Source organism: Sciurus carolinensis, chromosome 12, assembly GCF_902686445.1.
Source record: "Sciurus carolinensis chromosome 12, mSciCar1.2, whole genome shotgun sequence".
In the NCBI taxonomy this organism is placed as follows: domain Eukaryota; kingdom Metazoa; phylum Chordata; class Mammalia; order Rodentia; family Sciuridae; genus Sciurus; species Sciurus carolinensis.
This window is the reverse complement of record NC_062224.1, coordinates 109,076,535-109,101,665: the sequence shown is the minus strand read 5'-3', so window position 1 is coordinate 109,101,665 and position 25,131 is coordinate 109,076,535. Positions and strand designations below refer to the sequence as shown.

Below are 25,131 nucleotides of genomic sequence, written 5' to 3'. Positions count from 1 at the left end.
TGGGTCTCAACCCAAGCTGCACAGCAGAACCTCTGGGGGAGCTTTTGGAAGATCCAAATGACAAGACCAATAACTAGGGCCAATTAAACCAAAATAACTGGATGTGGAGCCCAACGGTTGGTAATTTCAATGGCTGTCCAGGTGGCTAACACATAGCCAGGGTGAGCACCATAGTTGGGCTGTTTGTAACCACACTCCAACTCACCCTCCTCTGTAATCTGGCCCCACCCTTCCTCCCACCCAGCAGGACCTCCACTTCTCCCCCCACCAAAGAAAATGTTCTCCATTCTTCCAAGTCTGGCTCAAATGTCAATCCCTCCAAGGAAGCTTCTGGATCCCTCCCCATGACTCTCTTTGTCCTTACTCACACCTCATCCACAGTACATGTCCTGCTCTTCTTTGTGCCATGGTCTGTGGCCTCGCTACATCCCCTTTATCTGTCACCTCCTTGAGAGACTGAAACGTTTCTTAGGGCATTTAACTTGGAGACAGAGGAGCTAAGTTTATATCCCGACATCTCACGAGAAAAACTGACTATAGGATTTTGGATTGGTTATTTAAATTCTCTACTTCCTGTTCTGCAAAATGGATGGATATCCAGAATATATAAAGAACTCAAAAAAACTTAACACCAAAAAAAGCCCCAATCAATAAATGAGCAAATGAACTAAACAGACATTTCTCAAAAGAAGAAATGCAAATGGCCAACAAATACATGAAAAACTGTTCAACATCATTAGCAATCAGGGAAATGCAAATCAAAACTACACTAGGATTTCATCTCACACCAGTCAGAACGACAGTCATCAGGAACATAAATAATAGTAAATGCTGGCAAGAATGTGAGGAGAAAGGAACACGTATACCTTGTTGGCGGGCTTGTCAATCACTACCATCACTGTGGAAATCAGTATGAAGAAGTCTCCTCAAAAGACTAGGCATGGAATCACCACATGACCCAACTAGACCGCTCCTCAGTATTTACCCAGAAGAACTGAAATCAGTGTACTACAGCAGTAGTACACTGCATGTTTATGTTGATAACAGCACAATTCACAAAAGACAAGTTATGAAACCAGTCCAGGTGACCATCAACAGACGAATGGATAAAAAAAATATGTGGTATGTATACACAATGGAGTTCTACTCAGTCACAAAGAAGAATGAAATTATGTCACTTGCTAGTAAATGAATGAAACTGGACAACATCATGCTGAGTGAAGTAAGCCAGACCCAAAAAGTCAAGGGTCAAATGTTTTCCCTCATGCGTGGAACCTAGAGAGAAAAAAGGAATTAAAAAAGAGGTATCTCACAAAAATAGGAGGAAGATCAGCAGAATGCAGGTAGGAGATCTAGGGACAGGGCAGAAGAGAAGGAGAGAGAAAGAACTGAAGAGTGAAGTCTACCAGACCGTGCTCTATGCTTGTATGAATAAACCACAACCAATTCCACCTCCACGTAATTATAATACAACAATGAAAAAGTACGTATGTGTAAATAAATAGAAGGGAGACCAGAGAGTACAGGAAGTGGGCCAGATGGAGGGAGGGAAAGGGAAGTACTGGGGACAAAATTGGAGCAAGTTATGTCATGCGCATGCGTGAACATGTCACAGTGAACCCTACCAGTATGTGGAACCATAGTGCACTAACATCAAAACTGGGAATCACGAACCCATCTATTTCATAAGGGCGCTAACAGTAATTAGTAGAAGTCTAACAATAATTTGTCCCCATCCTGTTGCTTAAGAATGACCTGGAAAAATTAAGCAATTATTGAGTGAACATTGAACAAAGGAAAAAATATATTAAAATTTTTAGCTCAGACTTTTTCTCCTCCTGAAAATAATTCCAAATTAGGAAATCAATGCCCTGAAGTGTGTCACCTGGGGTCACAGGCCCACACTGCCTACATGGGGTCAGGAGACATCTGCTTTCCTCACTGCCTCTGTCACATTCCCCGGGTATGAAACCTAAACAATGACCTTTTTGTCAGGTGTCAAAACCAAAAGCAGAGAGGTCAGGGTTTCTCTGTCTTCATGCAGGCTGACCTCAGGGGTGCCCTCTCACCACGCCCACACAATCGGGACAGTGGGTTCCCAGGAGACAGTGTCTCCAGGGCAGGCCCAGGCTGAGAGCAAACTCCGCCCCCTTCTAGAACCCACCGCTCAGGTGCTGACCGGAAGACGGTCCTCCTGGAAGCACCAGGTTCCTACTGCAGTTGGCTGCAATCAGTCCCTTCTGGACAGTCACTGAATGAGTTAATAAAACATTTGGCAAGAGAGGGACATGAGTCTGGAATGGGGAAAGCTGAAACCTGAGGCCAAGAGATCAGGGTCAAACAGAAGGCCAGGTAGAGCAGAGGCTGTCTGCAGGCGGCTTCCAGCGCAGTGACTGGCCTCCCCAGCCAGCCTGGCCTGGCCGCTCTGCCTGCACGCTCCAGCCTTCCCTCTCCTCGGAATGCTCATTTATGTTTCTGGATGGATAATCTCTGAAAGCAACTAGATTAGGAGTCCTTTATCCTGACTCACAGCGCTTGCGCTCTGAGGAACACTAAGTAATTAGAAAACAGTATCCTGCTTATCCCCATAAACCCGAGGGAGGACTGCAGGCATCAAGGAACTGCCATGGAGCCTTTGAAGCCTTTGGAGGAACTGGAGACCTGGACAGGGGTGCAAGGAGGTCAAAGCCACGGGGAGGCAAAAACAGGTGGGAGGAACCCGCAGTGCGTGTGCGTCACAGGCAGAGCTTCCCAGCTGGGCAGGCGAGGGACCGACTTGGTCTGGAGCAGGGCAGAGTCTCTCCTCCATGAGCCTCATAACACTGTCCTCAACTGTAAATAAACCGTAAGCCGAGACCCCCGCACCCCGAGGGTCAGACAGACTCCGCCACTGCAGGAGCTGGAAGGCCTGGGGATCTGTCATGCGGCCACTTCATTTCAACAAGCTCAGGCAGATGATATGAGCAGCCCAAGGTTGCGCAGGCCTTCATGGCCAAGACGGGTGGGTCTAGAATTCAAGCCTCCTGAGGTCAGGGCTTCTTTTGGACAGGATGTGAGGTCACGCCTTCAACAGGGTTTGTGGTTGCCACTTCCTGTCTCATCTCAGGAGGTCAGACCAGGGGACCCTTGCTGATCAGCTGCTTCTCTGAATTGTACTAGAAGGACTTTGCTCCCGCCTCTGCTCCACGCTTGGGGAATGCGCAGCTGCCGATGAGGTCCCAGGAGCTGCGGTGGATATGGCAGGTGGCCTTCCAGGCCTTTCTGGACTTCATTTCCTAGCTTCTCTCTCCCTTGTATTTCTCTCTCCACTCTCCTCCCTTCCCTTGCCCCTCCTTGCCTCTGGCTCCTGCTACGCAAACCTGAAGAAAAAGGCCAAAGAAAAGGCCAGAACGGGAGGACATGGAGGGGACACCAGCCCAGGGACCGTGTGCCCCAAACCCCAGGAGAGGCAGTGGCTCTGCCCAGGTTGGGCTCACTTCTCGGGCTGTGCTTGAGTGTGTCCCCAGAAGTGAGGAGCTCAGGCTATTGCCCAGCAGAGAGGTCCTGCAGCTCGCCCTTCGGAAGGTATGCACCACAGCAGAGGCCACAGCCCTGAGGCAGGGTGATGCAATGGTTAGGGTCTGGACTGCAGCGTTCAGATCTGGGTTTACAGCTGCTATCACCAGCCGTGAGCACACAGGCAGTTTCTTAACCTTCTCTAGTTTTCTTATCAAAACCGGGTGACCATTAGGAGACTGCACCACGCTTGTGCATGAAAAGCACTTGGAAGAGTCCCCAGGTGAGGTAAGAATGAACAGGTGCAGATGTCGCCGTTACTCTTGCTGGCCCCTGGCCCACCTCCACCTGCTCTCTCCCAGCTGACTCCCTTGAGGCAGCTCGGCTGAGGTCCTGTTCCTGAGGTACCGTGGGCTCCTCTCTTCTTCTGCTCGTTCTACTCACTCCTGACGCCTGGCTCCTCTCCCCTCTGCGCCTCTGTTTAGCCAACCCAAGACTCTCCTTCCTGTTGAGGAGCAAGCCCGGTCTTTTCTCCCCAGCCTTCCTGTGCTCCCCACACACCCGAATGCAGCCAACACAACGCGGGCAGAGATCAACAGTGTGGCGGCCACAGCCCCTCGGTACCCCTCTCTGAAGCCACTCTCAGCTCTGCCAGCCCCACACGCCCACACCGCCCACCAGGCTGCCTCCCCAGGCGACGTGTTTTCCTCTCTTGCAATCACAGGACAGCAGTGAGCCCAGCACCAGGGTTTATTTTTAAACTCAATCAGGAGCTGCCAGGCTGCTACTCCAGCTGGAACCGGCTTTGAGATGTAGGGACACTCCCTCAGTTTACCCACCGGAGGGCTGCGAGCCACTGTCTCCCACCAGGGGTGCTCCGTTCACCTGGCCACGGGACGTGCTGGCTTTCCTCCTGGGCCACTCTGCTTTTGTCCCCTGTGAGGCTGCTCCCTCCCACCTCGCCCTGTGCCCCTCCCACGCAGAGAGCTTCATTTGCTTGATGTCTGCTTCCTGGTCACCCCTCCTCCTCCTCCTTCCCCTCTCCCAGTTGGGATTGTGAATAATTCATGGGTTTCCATGATCCTATCACGCTTTCTCCTCCCTCATGAATCAAATCCCTGAGACCCAGTTTATTTTCTCACCATCTTCTCGTCCGAGTGGCTGACAAGGTTTATTCCTGCAGGTCACAAGTGGAGGCCAATGCTTATGCTTCTTAGGGGACAGTGACTATTTCCCCACTGTTCTTCCACAGTGCTCCACTTTCTGGTGTATCTTAGCAGATGCACATTTGTATAATATTCATGGTTGGATGGATCGCTAAATAAATGAACAGTTAGATACATAAATAGACGCACAAAGGAGCACAGTTGTTCTTTCATGTACCTCTATCACCTTTCTTCTTTGAAGTCTTTAGGAGGAAAGTGACAGACACTTTTGAACATGGTCCTATATGCACTAGACATCCTGAAGCCCAATTTGCAGCCTCCTCCTAAAAAGGGGTCCCCACAAGGGTCCTCACAGATATTTAAACTGGTAAATTCTAAATCCTCAAAACTGAGGAAATCATTACCGTGAAGCCAGGAAAGCCATTATCTCTGGAGGAGGGAGAGCTTTGTGATCAGGAAGATACCCAGGGTGTGTGTGGAGTCCTACTGATGTCCTGTTGCTTGACCTGGGAGGTGGTGACAGGGAATTTGATTTATTATATGGACTACATTTGACATCTGTGCTTTACATACACTTCTATATATGTGTTACATGTTGCAATTAAAAATTTCAAATGGTAAAGAAAAACCCAGCAGATACTCTGAGAGTATAACAGGGTCTGGGATCCAGGATTGCTTCCTGGAGAAGGGGGCACCTAGCTGAGATGTGCAGTTGAGTGTTAGGCAAAGGGGAAAAGGTGTGGAGAGAGGAGACAGAAGGAGGGGATGGGCAAAAAGGAAGGAACACAGATGGAACAGGACCTGGTGGCTTGCGAGCCTCTTAGAGGAGCCCAGCATGGCGGCAGCCCAGGAAGTGAGGTGGGGTGAAGCTGGACAGAGGCAGGGGCCAGCACCGGCACAGCCCCCCGAAGGATTTTTGTTTATGTTCTAAGATCGATGGGAAGTGCTTAAAGATTCAAGCAGGAGGGGGACAAGATCAGATGCATGTGTAGACGAGACCTCTGCTACAAGCATGGGGAATGACTGGAAGGAGACCACAGACCCCCGTCCAACATGTGAAGACACAGTGAGAAGCCACCACCCACCAAGTAGAGCACAGCCCTTACAGGCACTGCATCTGCTGACTCTTTGGTTCCAGATGTCCCACTCTCTGAAACTGGGACATCCCATAAGGGCCTGCCAGCCATGCATGGGGCTCTTCCACAGCACCGTGACCCATCAGCAACTTCAGCTGCCCTAGTCTCAGGAGCGTTACAGTCACCACCATGAAACCTCAGCAATGTTCCTGATGGCAACACGAGGGGTCTCTACAACAACCACTTGCACCATCCTACAGGCTACCCCAACACACAGCCACATCAGCACCCATGATGGCTCAGTGACATCCGTTTCTTCATCAACAGTAATCACAGGAACTGTTCATTCTAAAGAGAATAGAGGGTCAAAACGTGAAAGAAGAGGGGCAAGAGAAGGTAGCAAGAGAGGCTGCCAGGAAGATAATGAGGGACTCGTTTTGATAATGGAAGAGAAAGAGGAGGATGATTGGAACCAAGTGCCAGAAGGTTAGAGAAGGAGAGAAATGACAAGTTGGAGACACCACACAAGGAGACAAAGTCAACAGAGCTTGGCCAAGGATGTGTAGCACGTCTTCCTCAGAAGGAATGTTTCGTGAGCTCAGAGACCTTGGTTGCCGTAGGAGGTTCAGGACCCAGGACAGTTCCCGGGACAGGGGCACCTGTCATTGAGAAGTCATCAAGTGGCTCCTGCTTCTGCATTTAAGAATGTATCATGCCAATGGAAGTGGGGTGATGGGAGGTGGCTTCTGCAGTGCCAATCCATAAAAAAAGCAACAAGGACAGAGTTTAGTGTGCTTAGGAACCATCCCGAGGATTTCAGCACTTCTTCCACAGAGCAGGTAAATAAATGACACCAACAATGGATTATTTCAATGATAGTAAACATGGTAAAAGAAGAGCACATAAAGTTACCAGTGCTGTTGGGTGTGCTGAAACACCACCTTAGAGAACCCCTCAAGGATCACCCACGTAAGAGTAAGAGACAAACCCAACCCCCACCGGCTCGTCTTCATTGAACCGATGATCTGGTACCTATTCTGTTACATCCTGCAAGGTTCTAAGAGGCCAGGAAATAAGGAGTAGTTGTACAATCTGTGGGCTCTTTGGAGATGTGGGATGAAGTCCAGCTTGTTGCTTGTTATATTTTCAAGTAAAAAACGGATTGGAAAGATTTTCTGCAGGTTGGGCCTGAGCCCAACATGCAAGTAAAATCACACCCAGACACTCCTCCCCCGTCTCCTAAAGTACATGCTGTACATAAGAGTCAGAAGACGCAGTTCAGAGGGTTTTCACAGAGGACATCCTAGCCTCCCTACCTGTGGTCAGAGAAAGTACGTATACAAAGCAGAATATGATGTGACTAAGCCAACATCCTCTTTGTTGATAGGAGATCAGCAAATGCAGATCGAAAAGATCTGCATTTGAGGTGTGGACTTTAAAAGCCCGCAGCCAGACCAAAGATATAGAATATAAAAGGAAAAGCAGAGAAAAAATGTGACCCCAAATTATCACAAAGGCTGGGTATTTTTAAAAATATGATTATTTTTCCAAAATAATTTTACGTGATAAAATGATGTAAAATCCTTCAAGGCAATGGTTGTTTTTCAGTGAAGTGAACCTGATACACAAATAATCCTTGATTATAGGAAAATCAACAGAGAGGAGGAGGTGGGCGGGGCTGGGGAAATCAGCTTGAGTGAGCCCCAATGTGGCATGTAAGGAGTGACAGTCAAGCACAGACAAGGGCAGGAAGAGGCCACAGATCAACGCTACATGGATAGGAAGATCCTTTCCACAGACTGCTCCTTGGTGGTTCCAGAGAAAGATGGCGCCAGGCTATCACAAGCACCCCACTCCCCCCAACGAACCACACGAGGACTCTCATGTCAACTGGACTTACTGTCTACTTAACATTTCACCTGGGGACAAAATACAGTGACTCTCTTTCTAAGGAATTAAATATTTCCCAGAAACTTTGGATTCATTAGATTTCTGTTTAATATCCCAAACTCTCCATAGTGATTTTCAAGGACTCTCAACTACAATGCAATGCAGAGAGTCAACCAGGTAGACCCAATTAAAATGACAACAGAGAATGAACCCCATCCAAGACCTATCTCTCTACCAAGATGGACCCCGAAACTCAAAAGGTGAGATGCTGATGGGACATTCAGAAGGTGAGGGTCATCCTGTACATGTTAGTGGAAAGAACACAGAGTTGGTCATCTAGAGACTTGACTGACCTTCAGACTTCCCTTCTCTGGTCTCAATCTCCTTGTTCATAAGTTGTGGGAGTTGAATTATATGCTTCCTAAGATTTCTCTGACACAGATATTATAAATCCTAATATTTCTAGGAAACATATCATAAAGGTTCTCAGATACCTGAGATTGTCATTTTTAATAAACCAACAGAAGTGTAATAGTTTATGAGCAGAAAGAGGTAGAAGATGAGGTCTAAGACATATGTAGAAGTTAAATCATGCAAGATTTTGAGTTTTATCCTAAGGGTGAAGACTATCATAAAGGAAGCCAAACAGTGTAACTCGAGTTAATTTTTCAATAGATCACTTTAATTTTGGTTATAGATTGACTCAAGGAGACAAGTGAAAGTTGAGGCAACTTGGGGAGCTTTTGCAGTAGCCCAACTGGGGCCTGAGGTGGTAACAGTAGAGGAAAGATTTGGCTCTTTCTCATTTTTGTTGCTTGAGCCACCTGGTAGACGTGGTACCTTTTATGGAGAAAGAAGAGACTGGGAGAGGGCAGTTTAGGACATCAACAGATCCAGAGTTCTCTTGGGACACATTACGTTGGAGGCCCTCATTAAATATCAAAGTAGAGATGCCAGGTGGACAATGAACTCTCCAGGCTGGGTCCCAGAGAGAAGCCAGAGCTAGTGACACAGGCGCGATAGTCGCTGGTGTATTAATGATACAAATTCACCCGAGAGCGAGAAAGTGAGAGCAGAGAAGAGAAAGAGGCTCATGACCGAATTCCAGAGCTTCCAATCTTCAAAGATTGAGGACAGTGAGAGGAATCACAAAGTAGCAGCCTTTGAGAGAGAAGAAAACCCTTGGTGGGAATGCCACCAAAGCCAGGGGAAGACCATGATGTACAGAAAGAAACCACTGCCTGATAAAGCTGAGAGGTCAAGTATGAAGACACAGAGAAGTGACCACGACTTGGCAACGTGAAGACACTGGAGACCTTGACAAGAGCAGGCTTTTGGGATGGTGAAGATGGATGCCAGATTGGGTGGAAGGAGAATGGGTGTCAGAAAGTGGGACGACGACATGTTCAGTAAGTTTTGCTGAAGACAAAGAAATAAGAAGTGGGGTAGAAACTGGAAGAGAGTAGAAGCAGGAAGGCTTTTGCTTTCTAAGGGAGGAGATCTCGGGGCACATCTGCGTGCCTCGTGCTTACAGGAATGAACCCACAAGGGAGACTGAAGACTCGAGAGGGGAGCACCCGGGAAGCCGCCACGTGGGGCGCACAGCGGGAGGGCTGGCCTTGACCTCTCTGAACAGAGGGGGGGGCCGGAGAGGACAGGCACAGGGTCAGCTGAGAGGAGGCTGCAAAGGGAGGGCAGGCGGTCCTTGCAGAGAGGAGGGACGGAGTGGTGGAAAGTGGCGAGGTCGCTTGCTGCTGAGGGTGGCGACTGCCCGGCTGCCTCGGGTGTTCACTGGGCCCGTGGCCATTCCTGTGAGCAGAGTGGGGAGTGCAGCTCTTTGTTCTGCCCCACGGTTGTTCAGACATGTGCATGGAGAGGCCAGCCCCGCTGAACCAGGTAGGAGTTCTGCCAGGTGAGCACAGGAAAGAGTCCGGAGAGGTTCTGCAAGGGATCGACAGCAATGAAGGGTGACAGAAACCAGGTCTGGACAGCGAGGCAGGCGCAAGGCAGCAGGTGGCTGGAAGGAGGCCATCGACTGTGCAATCACTGGAATTGGAGGACTAGCCAGTGGTGCCAGCAGGAAGCTGATCTCAGTATTGTGGGGAAGGTAGGTTAGCGTCGGTCAAGGCCAGGGAAGTGGCCATGGAAGAGGGCTGTCCTCTGATGCTGGCTTTAAAGTTTGAAGGCCCCACCCCTTGCTTTCCTGACCTTCTGTATCACCTGTCCTTACAGGAGACCAGGAGCTGGTCTCCCAGTGGGCATGACTGAAGGTATTGCAGGGTCCTATCGCCCAAAATATCCCTAGAGGCTTTGCCTGGGTCCTGACATTCTGCCATTTAAGCTTCCTTCATTTCTCTCCTTCTGCTTTCCATGAGTGCCACACCTAACCTATTAATTCCTTATCCATCATTTATACACAGGTGTGATTAAGTGCTCAGGCCTTTCAAGTAGCAGCTGCAGTCAGATTTCCATAGGTTACGGGGTATGGAAGGACCTGTAGGAAGGACCTAACCATGGGACCCTGTAATGGAGGATGGGGAAGAAAGCTTTTTTGTTGAGCACCTACTAAGGGCTGGACTCTGTCCAACAGCTTTGCACGAGTGGGTTCATTTCAGATGCTCCTGCTTCCTCCTCTCTATGGCACAGGAGGGTCAGACAGAAATGCCTGTTATCTACCCCAGCTCACAGCCAATGGGTGGTGAAGCCAGGGGCTGAAGTCAGAGCTGCAGAGCCTGGGAGACCTGTCCAGATTGGAGGGAGAAGTATTTACAGGGAGAAATTCAAGAGCCTGGCGCCCATGTTGGCCAACCTCACAATCCCCGCCCTCCGGCTCCCTTCCCAAGGCCCTCATATTATGAGTCTGGCTGTCTTTTCCTCTGCTCAGGAGCTTGTTTCTTGATGAGTTTTTTTTTTTTTTCCCTTCCTTCCGTTTTTTTTTTTAACAATAATTTAAATTTTTATTAGGTGCTCAGCCGCAGTATAAATACCCCCATTTGAATTGCTGACACACAAATCAATAGAGAAGCATTTTCCTGGATGGAGCCACTGGCCTGGGAGCCTCCCAGCCACATCTTCCTTCCAGAAGAGGAGTTGAATAGACAGAATGGACGATTCTCTGAAACAAGCCACGGTTAGAGGAAACAGAATGAACATTCAGGGTTTCTGGTCTCGGGGTCTCTCTCTTCCCCGCTGCTCTCACTGAACAATCTCGCCTTCAGCCTCTGTTATCAATCAGAGTGTGTCATTTTTACGGCAGGAGTTAGAGGGCTCGTGGGCAGCTGAGAGCTGGCCCTGTGTTGCTGAAGTAAGAACAAAATAGCGGCCCCCAGTTCCCAGCAAGGCCTCCGCAGGGCCATCTCTGCACCCCAAGTCCTCACCATCACTCTCCGGCTTAGGCATATGACAGTAAAGATGTGGCCAGTGTGAGCAAGTATCTTGAGAGTGAATACAACTTGGTTAAATTGCTCCTTTGCTTCTCTGAAGAAAGAGGTGGCAACTTGCATCCTACAACCTAGAGCAAGATGTCATACCTACAGTCCTCCCAGCGGTTGGCAGCTGTCCCATGGGTGTCCAAAGAGGGAGACCAACTTCCCGTCTCTTTGCTCAGCCTCATTCGCCACCCAGGGCTGGTTCCGGCTTCCCGCATGCTTTCTGCAGGACTCTGAGCCTTGGCACATGCTGGTCCTTCTGCCTGCTTCCCCTTCTCTGGTTAGCAGAGCCCTGTGAACCCTGACCACGGCCCATGTCAGTCCCTCTGCGGAGCATAATGGGATCCCCAAGCAGCTTGAGCAGCCCTTCCCTGCCTCCCCCCACACAGCTGGTCCCCAGGTGTTAGCTCTTCATGCTGTGAGGTTGGCTACCTGTATTTCTAACTTTTTCTCTGCTCCAACCTCTCTCTTTGGGAGAGCCTCAAAGACAGGAGCCCCAGCCCGCTGAACTCCACATCCAGCCATTAGCAAAACGACTGGCTCAGGGTAGGTCTTTAGTAACAGCTTGTTGAAACAGAGCACACTGGATGAAGAGCCGCTCATTCATTTCGCCCAACCAATATTTATTGACCACCAACAGTGTTCCAGGCTGGGAACGCAGCTGTGCATAAGACAGGTAAAATCCTAGTCTCAGAACTTAGGTTCTATTGAGAGGAAACAGACAATAAGGAGGAAATCAAATAAATACCTGCTAGGCTGGCTGGTGATAAATGTGATAAACAAAACAAACTGGGGGAGTACAGGGGGCTGCTTTAGATGAGTTGGCTGGAGTGGCCCTCTGTGGGGTGACGCCTCAGGCTCCTGTCTGCAGGACTTGGACTCTGTGTTCTCTATAGTGACGGAATAAGGGTGACTAGTTCCTACATGGTGGCTGCCCCAAGTGACTCAGGCTGGGGAGCGGCAAAGCTTCTGAGGCTCTCTGGCCCACAGGAAACTTGACCTCGGTAGCGGTCAACACCCATCCCCGGAAGGAGCTGCCCCAGAACACACTGTGGAAATAAAGACTTGGAAGTCTGGAGAAAGCCTCTGAGACCCCCAGGCCCTGCCCAGCGTCTGCAGAGACATCCGGGCAGTGGGTCTTCCTGACCCGACTTCCTTGACCTGCCCAATCACAGCACAAGGGGGCTGCACACGGTTAAGTGGAAAGGCACAAGGCCATGGGGCTTGTCCCAGTTCTGTGACTTCCCACCTGTGCCTCCTTGGATAAGTCACTGGGACTCGGTAGTTGTCCTCCCATTCCATAACGTGGGTGCAATTCCTGACAGACCTTCAGAAAGGGTTGTATGAATCAAATGTGTTGCTTTAATTAGAATTTGAAAAGTCAGAAATACAGCAGAAATGTGAATTAGTATTTCTGCTGGGGAAGAGCAGCAACATTTACGGAGCACCCAGGCTGCCTTATTCAATAGTCTCAAAATTCCTTATGAGGCATCATCATCGCAAAGTCAGAGCCCAGGAAATGGAGGCTCAGAGAGGTTAAGTGGCTTCAGTATAAGGGCACAGCTAGGCAGGGCCAGACTCAAGTTCACTGGCTCCTTTGCCCTCACTCAGTACCCTCCTGCGTGTAGGCAGATGCTCCCAGCCGGGGATGAACTCAGCCCTGAATCAACTCACCCAGAGCTGTGACGGCCTCTCCCAAAGTATCCCCACCCACCACCCCAGGCAAAAACTGAACACCAGCCTTCTTCCTGCCTGCATTGGGTTCTCGGGGCCCCACCCCTGCATCTGCTCTGGGGTGTCTGCCTCTTGGGGCGTCGTGCGTGGCTCAGAAGCACTGAGCTGCCCTCGCACTTCCTCTGTGACTATTCTGCTGCCGCTGACCGCATCTCTGACCAGAGGGCAGCTGTGTGCCGGGGCTGCCACTGACCTGACCTCTGCCCCCCGCCGCCAGCACCACCTGCTCCCGCCCAGACCCCTCCAGTGGCTGCCACTGATGCTCCACTGACGGCCTCAGAGCCGGACAGGACGCCACAGCAGAGCAAAGCGAGCTTCTCAGCCCTGCCTGCCCCACACCTGCCCGACGCCCGCCTGCTGGACCCGTCCTTTGAGAGTCCGTTACGGGAATTTCATCTGGTGCGAGGGTTGATCAGAGTTGGAAGAAGTGGCCCACAAGTGAATGGGTAGTTACAACTGCAGCGCAGATAATCCCCGTCGTGGGAAGCCACAAAGTGGCTGAGGCGACCATGGCAGATGAAAACTGACACCACCTTGCCAGACTGGACAAAGGGAAATACAGTCAGGAAAGCGCGCCCGCTCTGGACCTGGTTCTTCTCTGGTCTTGAAGGAGTTAGGTGAAGCTTTCCAATAAACCCAGGGACCCCCGGAGGAGGGGGAGGGAGGGGGAGCACGCCCCCTCCCCCTGAGCACCAGCCATGAACAGCGACTTCTCTGGTTCTGCTCTCAACGCCCCCTTTGGGATTCAAGCCATGTTTTGTGGGGTGGGTTCTCCAGCTGTCCTTACACTGTCCAGAAAGGGAAGCTGGAAGGATTCCGAGTGTTGCTCAGACAGCACAGTGAGTGCACAGGGCCTGGGTTCGGAAGTTGCCTCTGCCTTTTGTGCCTTCAGAAAAATTGGCAAACCCTGTACCTGAGTTTTCCCATCGGTAGGATGGGGATAATAGCAGCAGTTCACTCAAAAGGAGACTGAACATCTGGCTAGTTTCTGAGAGTGAAGGACTCGGAGGGTGCCCGAGAAGAGCTTTCCACAGGTAGGTATTAGCAGTTGCTATGCTGCTGAGCAATAGGCGGGGTGCTAGCTTTGGATCCAGCAGGTGACACAGAGCCCTGGAGACCCCAAGTATCCTCAGAGCAGATCTTGGGCAGCCATTTCCACAGCCCCCTCCCACCTCCGGCAGGGCCTGCTCCGGCTGGATGCTGAGCCCGACTCCAGCATGAGATGCAAAACATCAGACATGAACAAGCTACTTCCCCGCAGGCAGGCTCCGCCACCAGTGAATACGCCCTTAATGACATTCGACCTTAAGAACTTAGAAAGAAGGGGGCAGAGAGTCTCCAGAGGCAGGAGCCGAGTGTCCGTCCTGGATTTCCCCACATCACAGAGTTGGGGTGTCAGGCGGGTTCCCATGGCTGCCATCACACGGGGTCACTGCTTGCAGAGTCGCACGGCTCGCTGTCTCCTGGGCCTCTGGCCACTGAACCGGTGCTGCTGGGGCCCAGGAGGCCCTGCCCCAGGAGGGAAGTCGCTGTCACAGAAACCCCTGGCCTCTCAAGGGTTTTCTTCCCTTCACCTCCAGTCCCTGAGGAGAGCTGCCTGGGCCCTTCATTCTTGCTACATTAAGCTGATAAAATACAAATGAAAAAGAGGGCGGGGGAGGGCAGGAGGCATGCTCAGTCTTACTTTGCATTTTAATAAGTCGGGCGCTCAGCCTTGGACCATCTTTAATAAGAGATTGAGTGATAGTGGCCTCCTCCCCACCCCGCTCAGTGCCCATCAGGGTCCAGATCAATAGCACCCTTTCCTCTCCTCCAGAGTATTCCACCTGGCCCCTCCCTTAGGTGGAGGGTGCCCCAGTGTGAACGCCACGCTGTCTGCATGATTGACTGACCTTCCCAGGGTCAAGTCCCGAAGGGCATCCCTAGTTGCTGGAAGACTCACTCCCCAGGGAATCAGTGCCCCAGGTGGTCTCCTTGCTGCCTCTTATCTTTTCAAGCAGCCAGTTATAAGGACACAGGCCCAACTACAAGGGCAACTCCAACGAGATAAGAGCTCTCTTATTTGGTCAGACCAACTTTCACAGAGCTGCTGCCCAGGCCTTTTGCCCAGAGGACACTGTGAGAGGAGGGCAGGCCACACCCACTGCCTGCCTGGAGGACACACTTGCTCCTGCAGCTGGCTCAGGCCACCTGGGCCTCCCTGGCCTGTGGAGACAATGCATGTCAAAGCAAGGGCCCTCTGCCCTCTGAATGCACCTCTTCTGCAGTGGACATTCCCCCCGGGTGATAACTCTATGAACTGAAGACCCTCTGTGTGCTACCTAAGGGCACTTACGAGCCTTGATACAGAAATGACAGCTTATTTAACACCTAGAAACTCTGAGAGGCAGGAGCTATTTACCACATTCCAAGCATGGGGAAACTGAAGCTCAGAGAAGTCAAGAGGTTTCCCCAAGGCCACTCAGCCAGCAGGTGGCAGAGACAGGATTCAAACTCCTGTGGGGCAGAGTTTCACAGTGTTTCTGTCGCCCAGCATGGGCAGTGAGCATGCAAAGCCCGAGGAGACACGAAGGCTTGGGGGCCGGTCAGGCGGGCTTTGCCATCGCGGCACGTCTGGAGCTATGAGGAGCAGGAACTGGCAGCTTCCGAGGCAGATGCAAAGCTCACCTTCCTCAGATGGTTTTATTTCAAGCCAGACTCCCGACTGTTGGAAGCGCTTGATGTTAGCAGTGTTCTGGCCTTTCCTCCTTTCCTAACTGCTCATAAGCTGCCCTGGGAGACCAGGGGAGTGGAGCAGGGCTGGAGCCCTCCCTGGAAGGCTCCAGGAGACCTCGCTGGCTGTCACCGTGTAGCCAGCTGGGCAGGCACCAGGGTGCATGGACACACACACTCCTGGCCACAGAAAGGCAGCAAGCCCTGCACAGATCTGCATTGAAGTATAGACACAGATGAAGTCTTTTGCTTTTACAATGAGTTTCACCAGCATTAAACTCCATTTATATCTCTATAAATATCTACGGCTGTGAATAGGAGCCTTTATGGCTGGGTTTATAAGTCCCATCTCTCTGTGGCACATCTGGGGTCACTGTGAGGAGACAGCCCCTTGCAGACAGCGGTAGCCCCTGCCCTTCTCAGCACGGCCATTTGCAAGGCTGTCCTCTGCTGTGCAGGGCCCTGTCCCTCTGCCCAGATGGCCACCCTGCCCGCCTGCGCCCGCAGACACTGCTGTCCAGCTGGGTGCTACCCTCTGCCCCACGCACAGCTGGCTGCTGTCAAGAGGAGGCGCAGGGCACAGGCTGTCAGCTGATCGGCTCCCCACACCTGTCCCTGGCCTGGTCGCTGCTACTGACCTTGGTATTGACAAGCTCACAGGGGACATCAGGGCGCTTAAACAGGATAGGCTGGCAAACTCTGGTTTATTAAGGCGTGTGCTTTACAGAAATCCGTTTAGATAAACAGTCTATGCACACAGACACTGGGGCTTGGAGGCCGGGAGGGGTTCCATTGCTTCGCCAGGCAGGCCATGGTGTCTCTCCCGACACGCACAGAGATAAATTCAAGGTAATCTATATAAACTCAAGGCTTTGGAATTGCACATCTTCAAAAAATTCAAACAATTACTCAAGCCCAGCCGGGAGGTGGCTGTTGGATGTTCTTCTTATGGAAAACATAATTATAAACGAAGGGAAAATGTTTCATAAATAAAACTCAGAATGGCAGAAGAACCTAGAGGGAGGGGAAAATAGGAGGGGAGGAATCCAAATGTTTCTAGTCTCCAGCTGAGTGTGGAATGGGGCTCAAAAACATGGTGTCTCCTTAAGGTTCAAATTAATTTTAGTCCGGTACAATTTCTAGGTAATTAATTGGCAAGAGGCATCTTTCAGATATTTTTAAATATCAGCCTGCCAGGCTCTTGGTGCTAAAAGAGTAGAAGAAAAAATAGCCCAACACATGCTCATGAAATCAAGGTGATGTAAAACAAGGGCCAGCCCAACCCATTAGCACTTGAGGAGAATATCAAATCCAGGTCAGCCCTGCTCACTGCTAGCTTGTTAAAGTGCCAGGTACCCGGGGCTGGTACAGTCGTTCATAAGGACATGATGCATGCCAGCACCATCCTATGCACTTAGTACTTGTGCCCCATTCAATTCTCATGAGAACTTAGGGACGGCATGATAATCTCTAGGCTTTTGGAGTCGGGGGGCACTTCTGACGAGGCATCTCAGATTAAAGGTCACAGTGTCAGTAGCTGGTTGAGTAGGAACTTGAAACCAAACTTCCTGGCAACAACCCCCAGGTCCTGCTTCTTGCTCCTTTGTCCTGCAGGTTCAGTGCACATGGACCCAGGGAAGGAGATGACATGAGACATGAGAGAGAGAGAGAAAGAGAAAGAGAAAGAGAGAAAGAGAGAGAGAGAGAGAGAGAGAGAGAGAGAGAAAGGGAAGAGCTTGGGCCTTGGTTCAAGCCTGTTCTGATGCCGCCAGTTGTGTGGCATTGGCCAAGCTAGCTAACCTCTCTGAGCCTCCTGGGAGTTTTGTGTTTGTCATCTATGTGTTCTGTGGTCTTCCTAGGGAAGAGGGGTTGTGTTGGCTGAAGTGTGGGCCTGACCAGTCCGTGACTCACGTGATTGGTTGTCTTTGCCATCCCTGCCTTCCGGGTATTAGATAAACGAACCATAACTACCTACAACACCAGCATGGCGGCTCTCAGAGAAACCTCCAAAAAACCATGAGAGCTGCTTTTACTATTATGTGACCATCCTCCATCACAGGGCCTGGTCTAGAGCCCAGCACACACTGAACACTCCATAAACCACAGCTGCTGTTATTATTACTGAAAAGAAAAACGAGCGAGGAGATACTTGTACTTGGTCAAGCAGAGCCAGCAGCTACTCCGAAACCTTTCATGGGGCCCTACTACGTTCCAGACCCCTGATGGACTCTCCCAGCCCTAGGGGCCAGGTAATCTGGCAGAGAGGCAAGATCTTTTCACATGTAAAGCTGAGCAATAATGAAAGACAAAATTCATATAAAGGTGTTTGAGATGAACCACGAGGACACCATCATTAATTGCTAAGTGAGTGACAAAAACAACATAAGAAAGTAGTTAAGGGCTGCAGGTGTGGCTCAGTGGACACCTGCCTGGAGTGGGCAAGACCCTGGGCTCCATCTCCAGCACCACACAAGGAGCAAAGAAAGAAAGAAAGACAAGACAAGGAAGCGGTGAAGACAGGCTTTGAACCCGGGCTTAAGTCTCTGCACTATCATTCCTAGCTGTAAAATGCGGAGCTAGTTACTGAGCACCACTATGCCTCAGTTTCCCCATCCGTAAAGTGAAGATAATAGTATATGTCATAGTGTTTTAGGCACTAAATGATACAGAGTATTTAATGAAACTGTTAATGGTAATAACAGCAAACTTTTTAATTATTTTATTTTATGTGTTTTAATCAGCAAACATTTTTAAGTGCATTCTCTGCACTGAGCCCTGGGCTAGCACTCTGAGTTAGCACTGGGGGGAGGTTGGCTGAGATTTTCATTGAGCAATAAAGGATTCAAGCTGCCAGGGCCCAGGAATGGGAATTTTTAGGTGGACCAGAATCAAAGATTAAATTCCAACTCAGAGATGTTGCTAAGCTGTTGTCAAATATTAGCCGCCCTGGTTGACGCCCTCCTGGATCCACATTCCAGGCTTCTTCTCCTTTGTCAGTCTTGTACTGTGCAGAATGTTGGGGCACATCCAGATTAAAACACCTGTGAGTTCCTCCTGGGTCTGGATAATAACCTTTTACTGAATCATCTACAGCCAGAGCACAAGATGCCATTGAAGAAGCCAAGTCAGGTGAGGCTGGCAGTGCCCTGCTGTAAGCATAGAGGTCCCCAAGAGATCAGGGCTGGAAGCTCTCAGTGAACTGTAACAAGGCGGCTCCCTCCTTTGTCCTGACCCCCTTTCTTCATGCTGGAGTTTCGCCTTGTCAGTCACCACCTAGGTCAGGTCCATCAAGAGTGAGAGTTGTGCCTCCCCCTGAGTGCTGGCACCTCCCTGGGATAAGATTGGGGCAAGTCATAGGGGAATAGAGGATAGTAGAGGATCCCAGTTCCCTTGAATGGTCTGTGCTGTACACATTAACGACAGCCTGAGCATCGGACACAGACCCAGCCATTCATGTGCACAGGCCCCATGAATCCTCTCCAGGTTGCCTCCGGGAAGACACCTGCTTGGGTTTCATAGGGAATGGGAACAATTTCAACTCAAGCCAATGCTAACCAGAGTTGCCCTTCCGATTTGGTTAGAGAGTAAAGCAGATGCAATTGGCCAGAATTGAAGGACAGGAATAGAAAACAACTCAAGTGTCATCAACAGACGAATGGATAAACCAAATGTGGTATATTCATACAATGGAATGTTCTTCAGCAATGGAAAGGAAGAGAATTCTGACCCAGGCTATTCCATGGATGGACCCAGAAGATGCTATGCTGTGTGAAATGATCCAGATATGACCAATTCTGGAGGGTTCTACTTGTATAAGGAAAGTGGATAGTTAGATTCAGAAAGAGAGCAAAATGGTGGTGGCCAGGGGCTGAGGGAAGGAGGAAATGGGGAGCTATTATCTAAAGGGACAGAGTGTCACTTTGGGAAGGTGAAAATGTTCCGGATATGGGTGGTGGTGATGGCTGCACACCATGTGAATGCACTCATTGCCCCTGAACTACACACTCAAAAATGGCTAAGACGAAAAATAAGAAAAAAGAGGGAAAGAGAATAGAGCAGAGCGGTTGATTCCCCCTGCCAATGGACGTACTCATTTACTCACTAAGTTCAAGCCCAAAGTTCTGTTCCAAGGTAAAGATGTAATGAGTCTCCTCCATAAGATTCTCTCTTACGAAGATGAAACTTGAGTTAGATAGGGAATCTCATTTGCATTAACACAGCTCAGAATCAAGATGAGGCAAAGGTGTGTCCCTGTCCTTCTTTCAAGTCATTTACTATGGTGGGCTTGATGAGCATCATCTGGGTTTGTATCCCTGCACAGTCTTCCGCCTGTGTTAGGAAATCGTTGCTTTGTCTTCTCACTTGCACTGAGCTGATGGCTTAGCAACCTGTACTCTACTTCATGGGATCCCAGTGGGAGAGATTACTCATACAAAAGCTGGCTCAGTACAGTCTCTGCAGAAGGTGAACCCAGAAAGGGGCAAGACCCTGGAAGAAAGTGCTATAGTAAAATCTCAGTACCCATTGAACCTGCAAATAGCTGTGTTCTATCTGGACACATTTTGAGAACAAGACTCTGATTTGTGGATTGATCTGCCAGAAACTGATTTTTCAGTTGAGGAGCCCATGTTCAAATTGTGCAAGAAATGTTCCATCTCAATCCAGTGGTCCTTAAACTAGAGGTAGAACAGAAAAGAATCAGACAGGCAAGATGGCATGGTGGGTTGGGTGTGTGTGTCTTCCGATAGCACATGTGCAAACACACACACATGCACACATCTGTATATTCAACAAAGTCATAAAAATGTTCTGATAACTCCATTGCTTCTTAATGGTAAAATAGAAAGGAGTACTTTGTACCTGAGTGCACAGCCCAGGCATGGAAGCAGGTTGAACAGGGACGTTCTTGGATAGAGCTATGATCCAGGGCCATGAGTCTCAACAAGTGTTTCTGGTTCTAAAGTCACTTTGAACTCAGCCATGATCCTTAGATGGAGCTGGATTTCATAGCATAAGCACTACCACAGTGAGCTCTCTTCTCTTTCTCTCTACCAAGTTCAGCTGGTACTCTTTCCTCAGCTCTCTCTCCTGGAGCTCAAATAAGGTGATTCATGACCAATCACCTAAATACAGCATTACACATTTTAAGTATAAATTTCAACATCATTTTCAGGAACTGTACCATCAAACAACTCAGGTCAGCTCACAGGCAGGGATCTGCCATAGATCCTGTATGGACTTGATCGTTGGCTTCTGTACACACAGTTGAAATGACTTGACTTTCCAACATCATGACCTCAAGCTGGGATGCAGAATGCACCCCTTCTCACTCTTTCTGCTATCCACCTAGTAACAGTTGTGTCAGATATTCTCTTAAAAGTCTTGGGTTCACATGATGCATTTGTTGTGTAATACATTCAGCAAGACATTCCTACTACATAGTGGGGCAGACTAAGTTATGCTGATAAAAGTCAGAAAGTGATGGGGTTGGAGGAGAGAAATATTGGCTGGAGAGAGGAATGAGGGAACTTCGGCATGACTCATTGGGGTTGGGGTTAAATGAGTACTCACAATTGTCAAAACTTACTAATCCGAATACTTAAGATCTGTGCATTTTACTGTGTGTGAATTATACCCATTATCTTAAAGTTCCTATGGTCATGGAGAATAGGGCAGGGTGCTGACTTTCTTCATCATTCCACCTTTCCCCACCATCTTTCATCTCTCTGGATCTCAGAGGCAGACCAGCGGGATCTCCTCTGTTCAGTGCAGGAGGAACAGATTTGAGAATACAGTGACTTTCTCACTAGAACCCTGGCCTGACAGGAGGGGTAGAGTTGATGGGGGAGGGGAGGTTTTGTATGGTGGGTGGGTTTCTATTTTTCCTTCTCCTTATTCATCCTCTCCACATTCTGAGCCACAAGGGTTCAGTGAAGGTGGTCCTGGAGAAGGTTCATAGGAGAGAAGTCATCAAATGCCTAAAACCCATACTTGTATGGCAATGTGCCCTGGGAATAGTGCCTTCAACTGGGATTTCTGAGACAAAGTGAGTGTGGCAGTCGGGTGCCTGATGTGGACCCAGGGCTCATGGTTATAGAAATGCAGAGTGATCGTCACTGGCTTCTGGTCATCTTCTTGGCCAAGACTTGCAGGTCAATGGCGCCTTGAGACTCCTGGCTGATTCCCATTCTTCAGAGGTCATTGCTCCACATAGAGCTCACTGGAAGAGTTCGGTTACTAATCTGTCTGCGGGAAGCACTCCATCCCTGCCCCCAACACATGAGTCGGTCTACATTTTACAGGTGATGCGATACGAGTAGACCAGAAGTTCTATTTCCGCTTTTGCTACCCTCTGGCCCTGCACTTTAAACATCTATGTCTCTCCTTTTAAAAAAATGGGCCTGATAATGTCACTGAGCACTTCTTTCACAGAGAATTTAAGGGCATTAATGAGATAATGGCCACTAAGTGTGGGGACTTGAGTAATAAATGGTGGCTTTGGACAGGGTCCACTGCAAGGGCATGAGTTTTTTAAACCTTCAGGGACATGTCATACAGAAATCCATCCACTCACTTATTCAAACTGTGGGATTTCAAGGACGGAAGGATTTGGGAGAGTTGAAATATGAATGAGTCAGTGTTGGTTTCTGATTCTCTATTTCCATCTTTTTTTCCCCACCATTACAACCTCTGATGTCACTCTTTTCTTCACTATATTCTACTACCTGCCATTCTAAGGAGACACTGAAGTGTCTGTATCTGATGCTAAGCATAGTGAAAAAGAAAAAGGGTACCATCTCAGAAGATGTCTCTCACCCAGAAGGGTCCCTAACCAAAGGCAGGAAGTATTTTCTTCACCTTGGAGGAAGGACCCAGGGAGCTGAATTGAAAAGAGAACAAAGAACCACACCACAAGGTTCACTCAGGGTTGGAAAGAGTGAACCACTACTGGCCACATCTCCTGTGCCTCGGTATACTTGGAAAAAATGGCCAGAAGAAACTTAAATTAAGAGACCAAATCAAGGCAAAGCTTGATCCTAGAAAAAGCCACATCTCTTTACCCCTTGAGATACTGATTGCATGGAGATTTGGGCAGTTGAAGAAAATACCCAACACCACTTGTTGAATAGCTCCGCCCAAGGGGGCTTGGGCAGATCTGAAACCAGTGGGGCACATGCACATAGTATGTCCAAGGGAAAAGCAAGACAGATATGGGGAATGGGCTGAACAGTCACGGGAGGAGGAGGCAGGAAGCAGGAGATGTACAGCAATACTTTGCAGAAGTAGCTGCAATGAGGAGCTCCTGTTTGTGGAACCTCAGTGCTGGGGGAACACAGGGCACCACTTCAAGTCCTCCTGAGTCAGGGGCCAGTCTGAGTTCACTTCTGTTTCTCTGAACATGTGCAGACAAACCTTCCTTTGGGGTTATTTTTCACTGCCAAATGCCCCAGAAAACAGGACAGAACAGACTTTTGTCCTCTTTCCAACTGCACATAGCCAAGAATGACAGAAAAGTGGAAGGTACCTCCCGGATCCTTGTGACGTGGTAGGAGCCACATTAGCCAAACTCCCCAAGGCTCAAGGCACAACCTCTCCCCTTCTATCAGGAAGTCAGAGAGCCCTCTGCCCCCAGACCGCCCAAGCTGTGGCTAACCTGTTGCACCTGCCCACCTGCCAAGAATTTGCTTCAGGAGAGAAAGTAAAAGGTCACGTTGGGCGCTCTCCACAGCAAGATCTCAGAGAATTCTGGGGAAACTGACATTTTTAAAACCACCTCTTTCAAGCTCCCTCAGAGGAGCATAACTTTGAACTCTACCTCCACTCCCAACCCCCCAGGCTTCCTTTGCAATACTTTCCTCCAGTGGAGGGAGGGCTTGTCGGGAAAGAGTTAAAAAAAAAAAAAAGGTGCACGACTAATTCCCCAAACCCTCTCTCATCTCCATACAAAAAGAACAGCCTTGCGCGAGACGCAGAAACCACCGGCAATTTAGCTGAGCCCTCACCTGTCTTATGCAACAGTACACACACACAAACGCTCATGCACATCCGCAAGGCCCAGGTCCACGTCCCCCCTCAATTCGGGCGACATAGTTTTGCGCCTTTCTGTTCCCTACGCAGAACCCAGCTCCACTGGCAGAAGAGAGCTAAATGTAACCTTAGTGCCAAACGCCTTGCAGGAACACACAGACGACACACAGAAACCAAAATGCACCTCGTTGCTCTCCTTGGTGCTGAAATCACGCTAGCGAGGAAAGGAAGGAGCGGAGTGCTCCGGACTCACCCGGGCCGGGGTGCCGGCAGGAGCAGAGGAGCTTCCTGGGAAGAGGATTCCTGTGGGTTCGGGCTGGAGCCAGCTGATGCGCTCACCTAGAGAGCCCACCTCTCTCGCTTCTCTTCCCTTCCTCCTTCTCCTTCCGAGAGGAAGAGAGGAGGCTCCAAGAAAGGAACGAAATCCAAGCCGGCAGGGCTGCGAGTGGAAGAAGAGGCAGCCCAGATAAGAGCAAAAAAGTCAGGCGGCTTGCTCCTCCAGTGGTAATCGTCGGCGCGGGGAGGACCCCTGCTCGCCCCCTCGTGGGTCTGCTCCTGTCTGTCTGCGTGTTGAGCCAACAGCCTTAGCACAGTCGGTTCCTGCCTCTGACGTGAACGAGAAGAGGAAGCCTGGAACTGCTCTGCTGTCTCTCTCTCACGCGCTCTCTCTTTTCCCCTCTTGCTGAAATTTCAGCAGCGTATTTTTTTAAGCCTCCGTTTTTTCCCATTCCTCTGCCAGTAGCCCCCTAGTGGACAGAAAGGAAAAACATCCTGAGTCCTCTTCAACAGTCTGGATTCAAGCTCGGGAAGACTCCCGCACCCACAAACTCCCGAGGACTGCCTCCACACAGCCAGGGTCCAGGAGAGGGCAGAGTCTTCCCTCTGGCCAAGCCGGGTAGGCAGAGGGTGGGAGGGGACCTGGAGCTTTTGCAGATCCTTTGGCAGGAGGAGTAAAGTGTGGATTGGGAAGGGGTGGGGCTCAGTTGGGGACAGAACGTTTTGGGATAAGGTGATTGTGAGTTTCTCAAGTGGCTTAAGTTCCTGGCTCAGCAGAAGGAATCCTCCAAAGAGTCAGGTGAGGAATATGTATACCCAACCCAACCCAGGCTGGCGGGGAACGTAGGAGGCCAAGGAGAACGTCTCCAGCCTGCACTGTGTCCAACTCCGTAATATGACTTTTTTGAGAGCTAGTAAGAAAAAAATATCCTTAGATCATCTCAGAGGTAGAAATGGAAGTGACCCTGTTGGGCATCCATGGAGAACCTTGGCTGACAAGGAGCCTCAAGGGGTCACTGCTCACAGGCTCGCTCGCTTTGAAGTGCAGAGTCTCGCAGCCTCCTGGAAGGTGTCCTAGTACTTGCATCTGCAAACTCGAGCCCTAGTTTCATACTGCCACTCGTTTGCTGGACACTCTGTTTCTCTATGGCTCAGTTCCACTGTTTGTAAAATGTGGATAGTGCTGCCCCCTCCCTACTGAATAGGGATGTGGATGGATCGAAGTGAAATAGAGACACAGAACTTCAGACTGGTAGGAAATTTCAAGGTAATCTTGTCCAAACACCCTTCTTCTGTTTGATTCACCCTGGGTAAATAAAACAGCTA

At 49.8% G+C, this 25,131-nt stretch overlaps 1 protein-coding gene across 4 annotated transcripts in view; it reads right to left on the bottom strand.

Annotated features, from left to right (window-relative positions):
- Positions 1 to 24,307, bottom strand: part of Tnr (tenascin R) — a 389,754-nt gene extending 365,447 nt beyond the window's left edge. For 2 of the 4 annotated variants that reach the window (XM_047521320.1, XM_047521319.1), the window contains exon 1: positions 23,783 to 24,305. The gene's annotated coding sequence lies outside the window, so the exon portion shown is untranslated. Of the gene's footprint in view, positions 1 to 23,782 lie in introns of all 4 variants that reach the window. The other 2 variants (XM_047521322.1, XM_047521321.1) reach the window with 2 other exon arrangements.
- Positions 24,308 to 25,131: the final 824 nt, after the last annotated feature.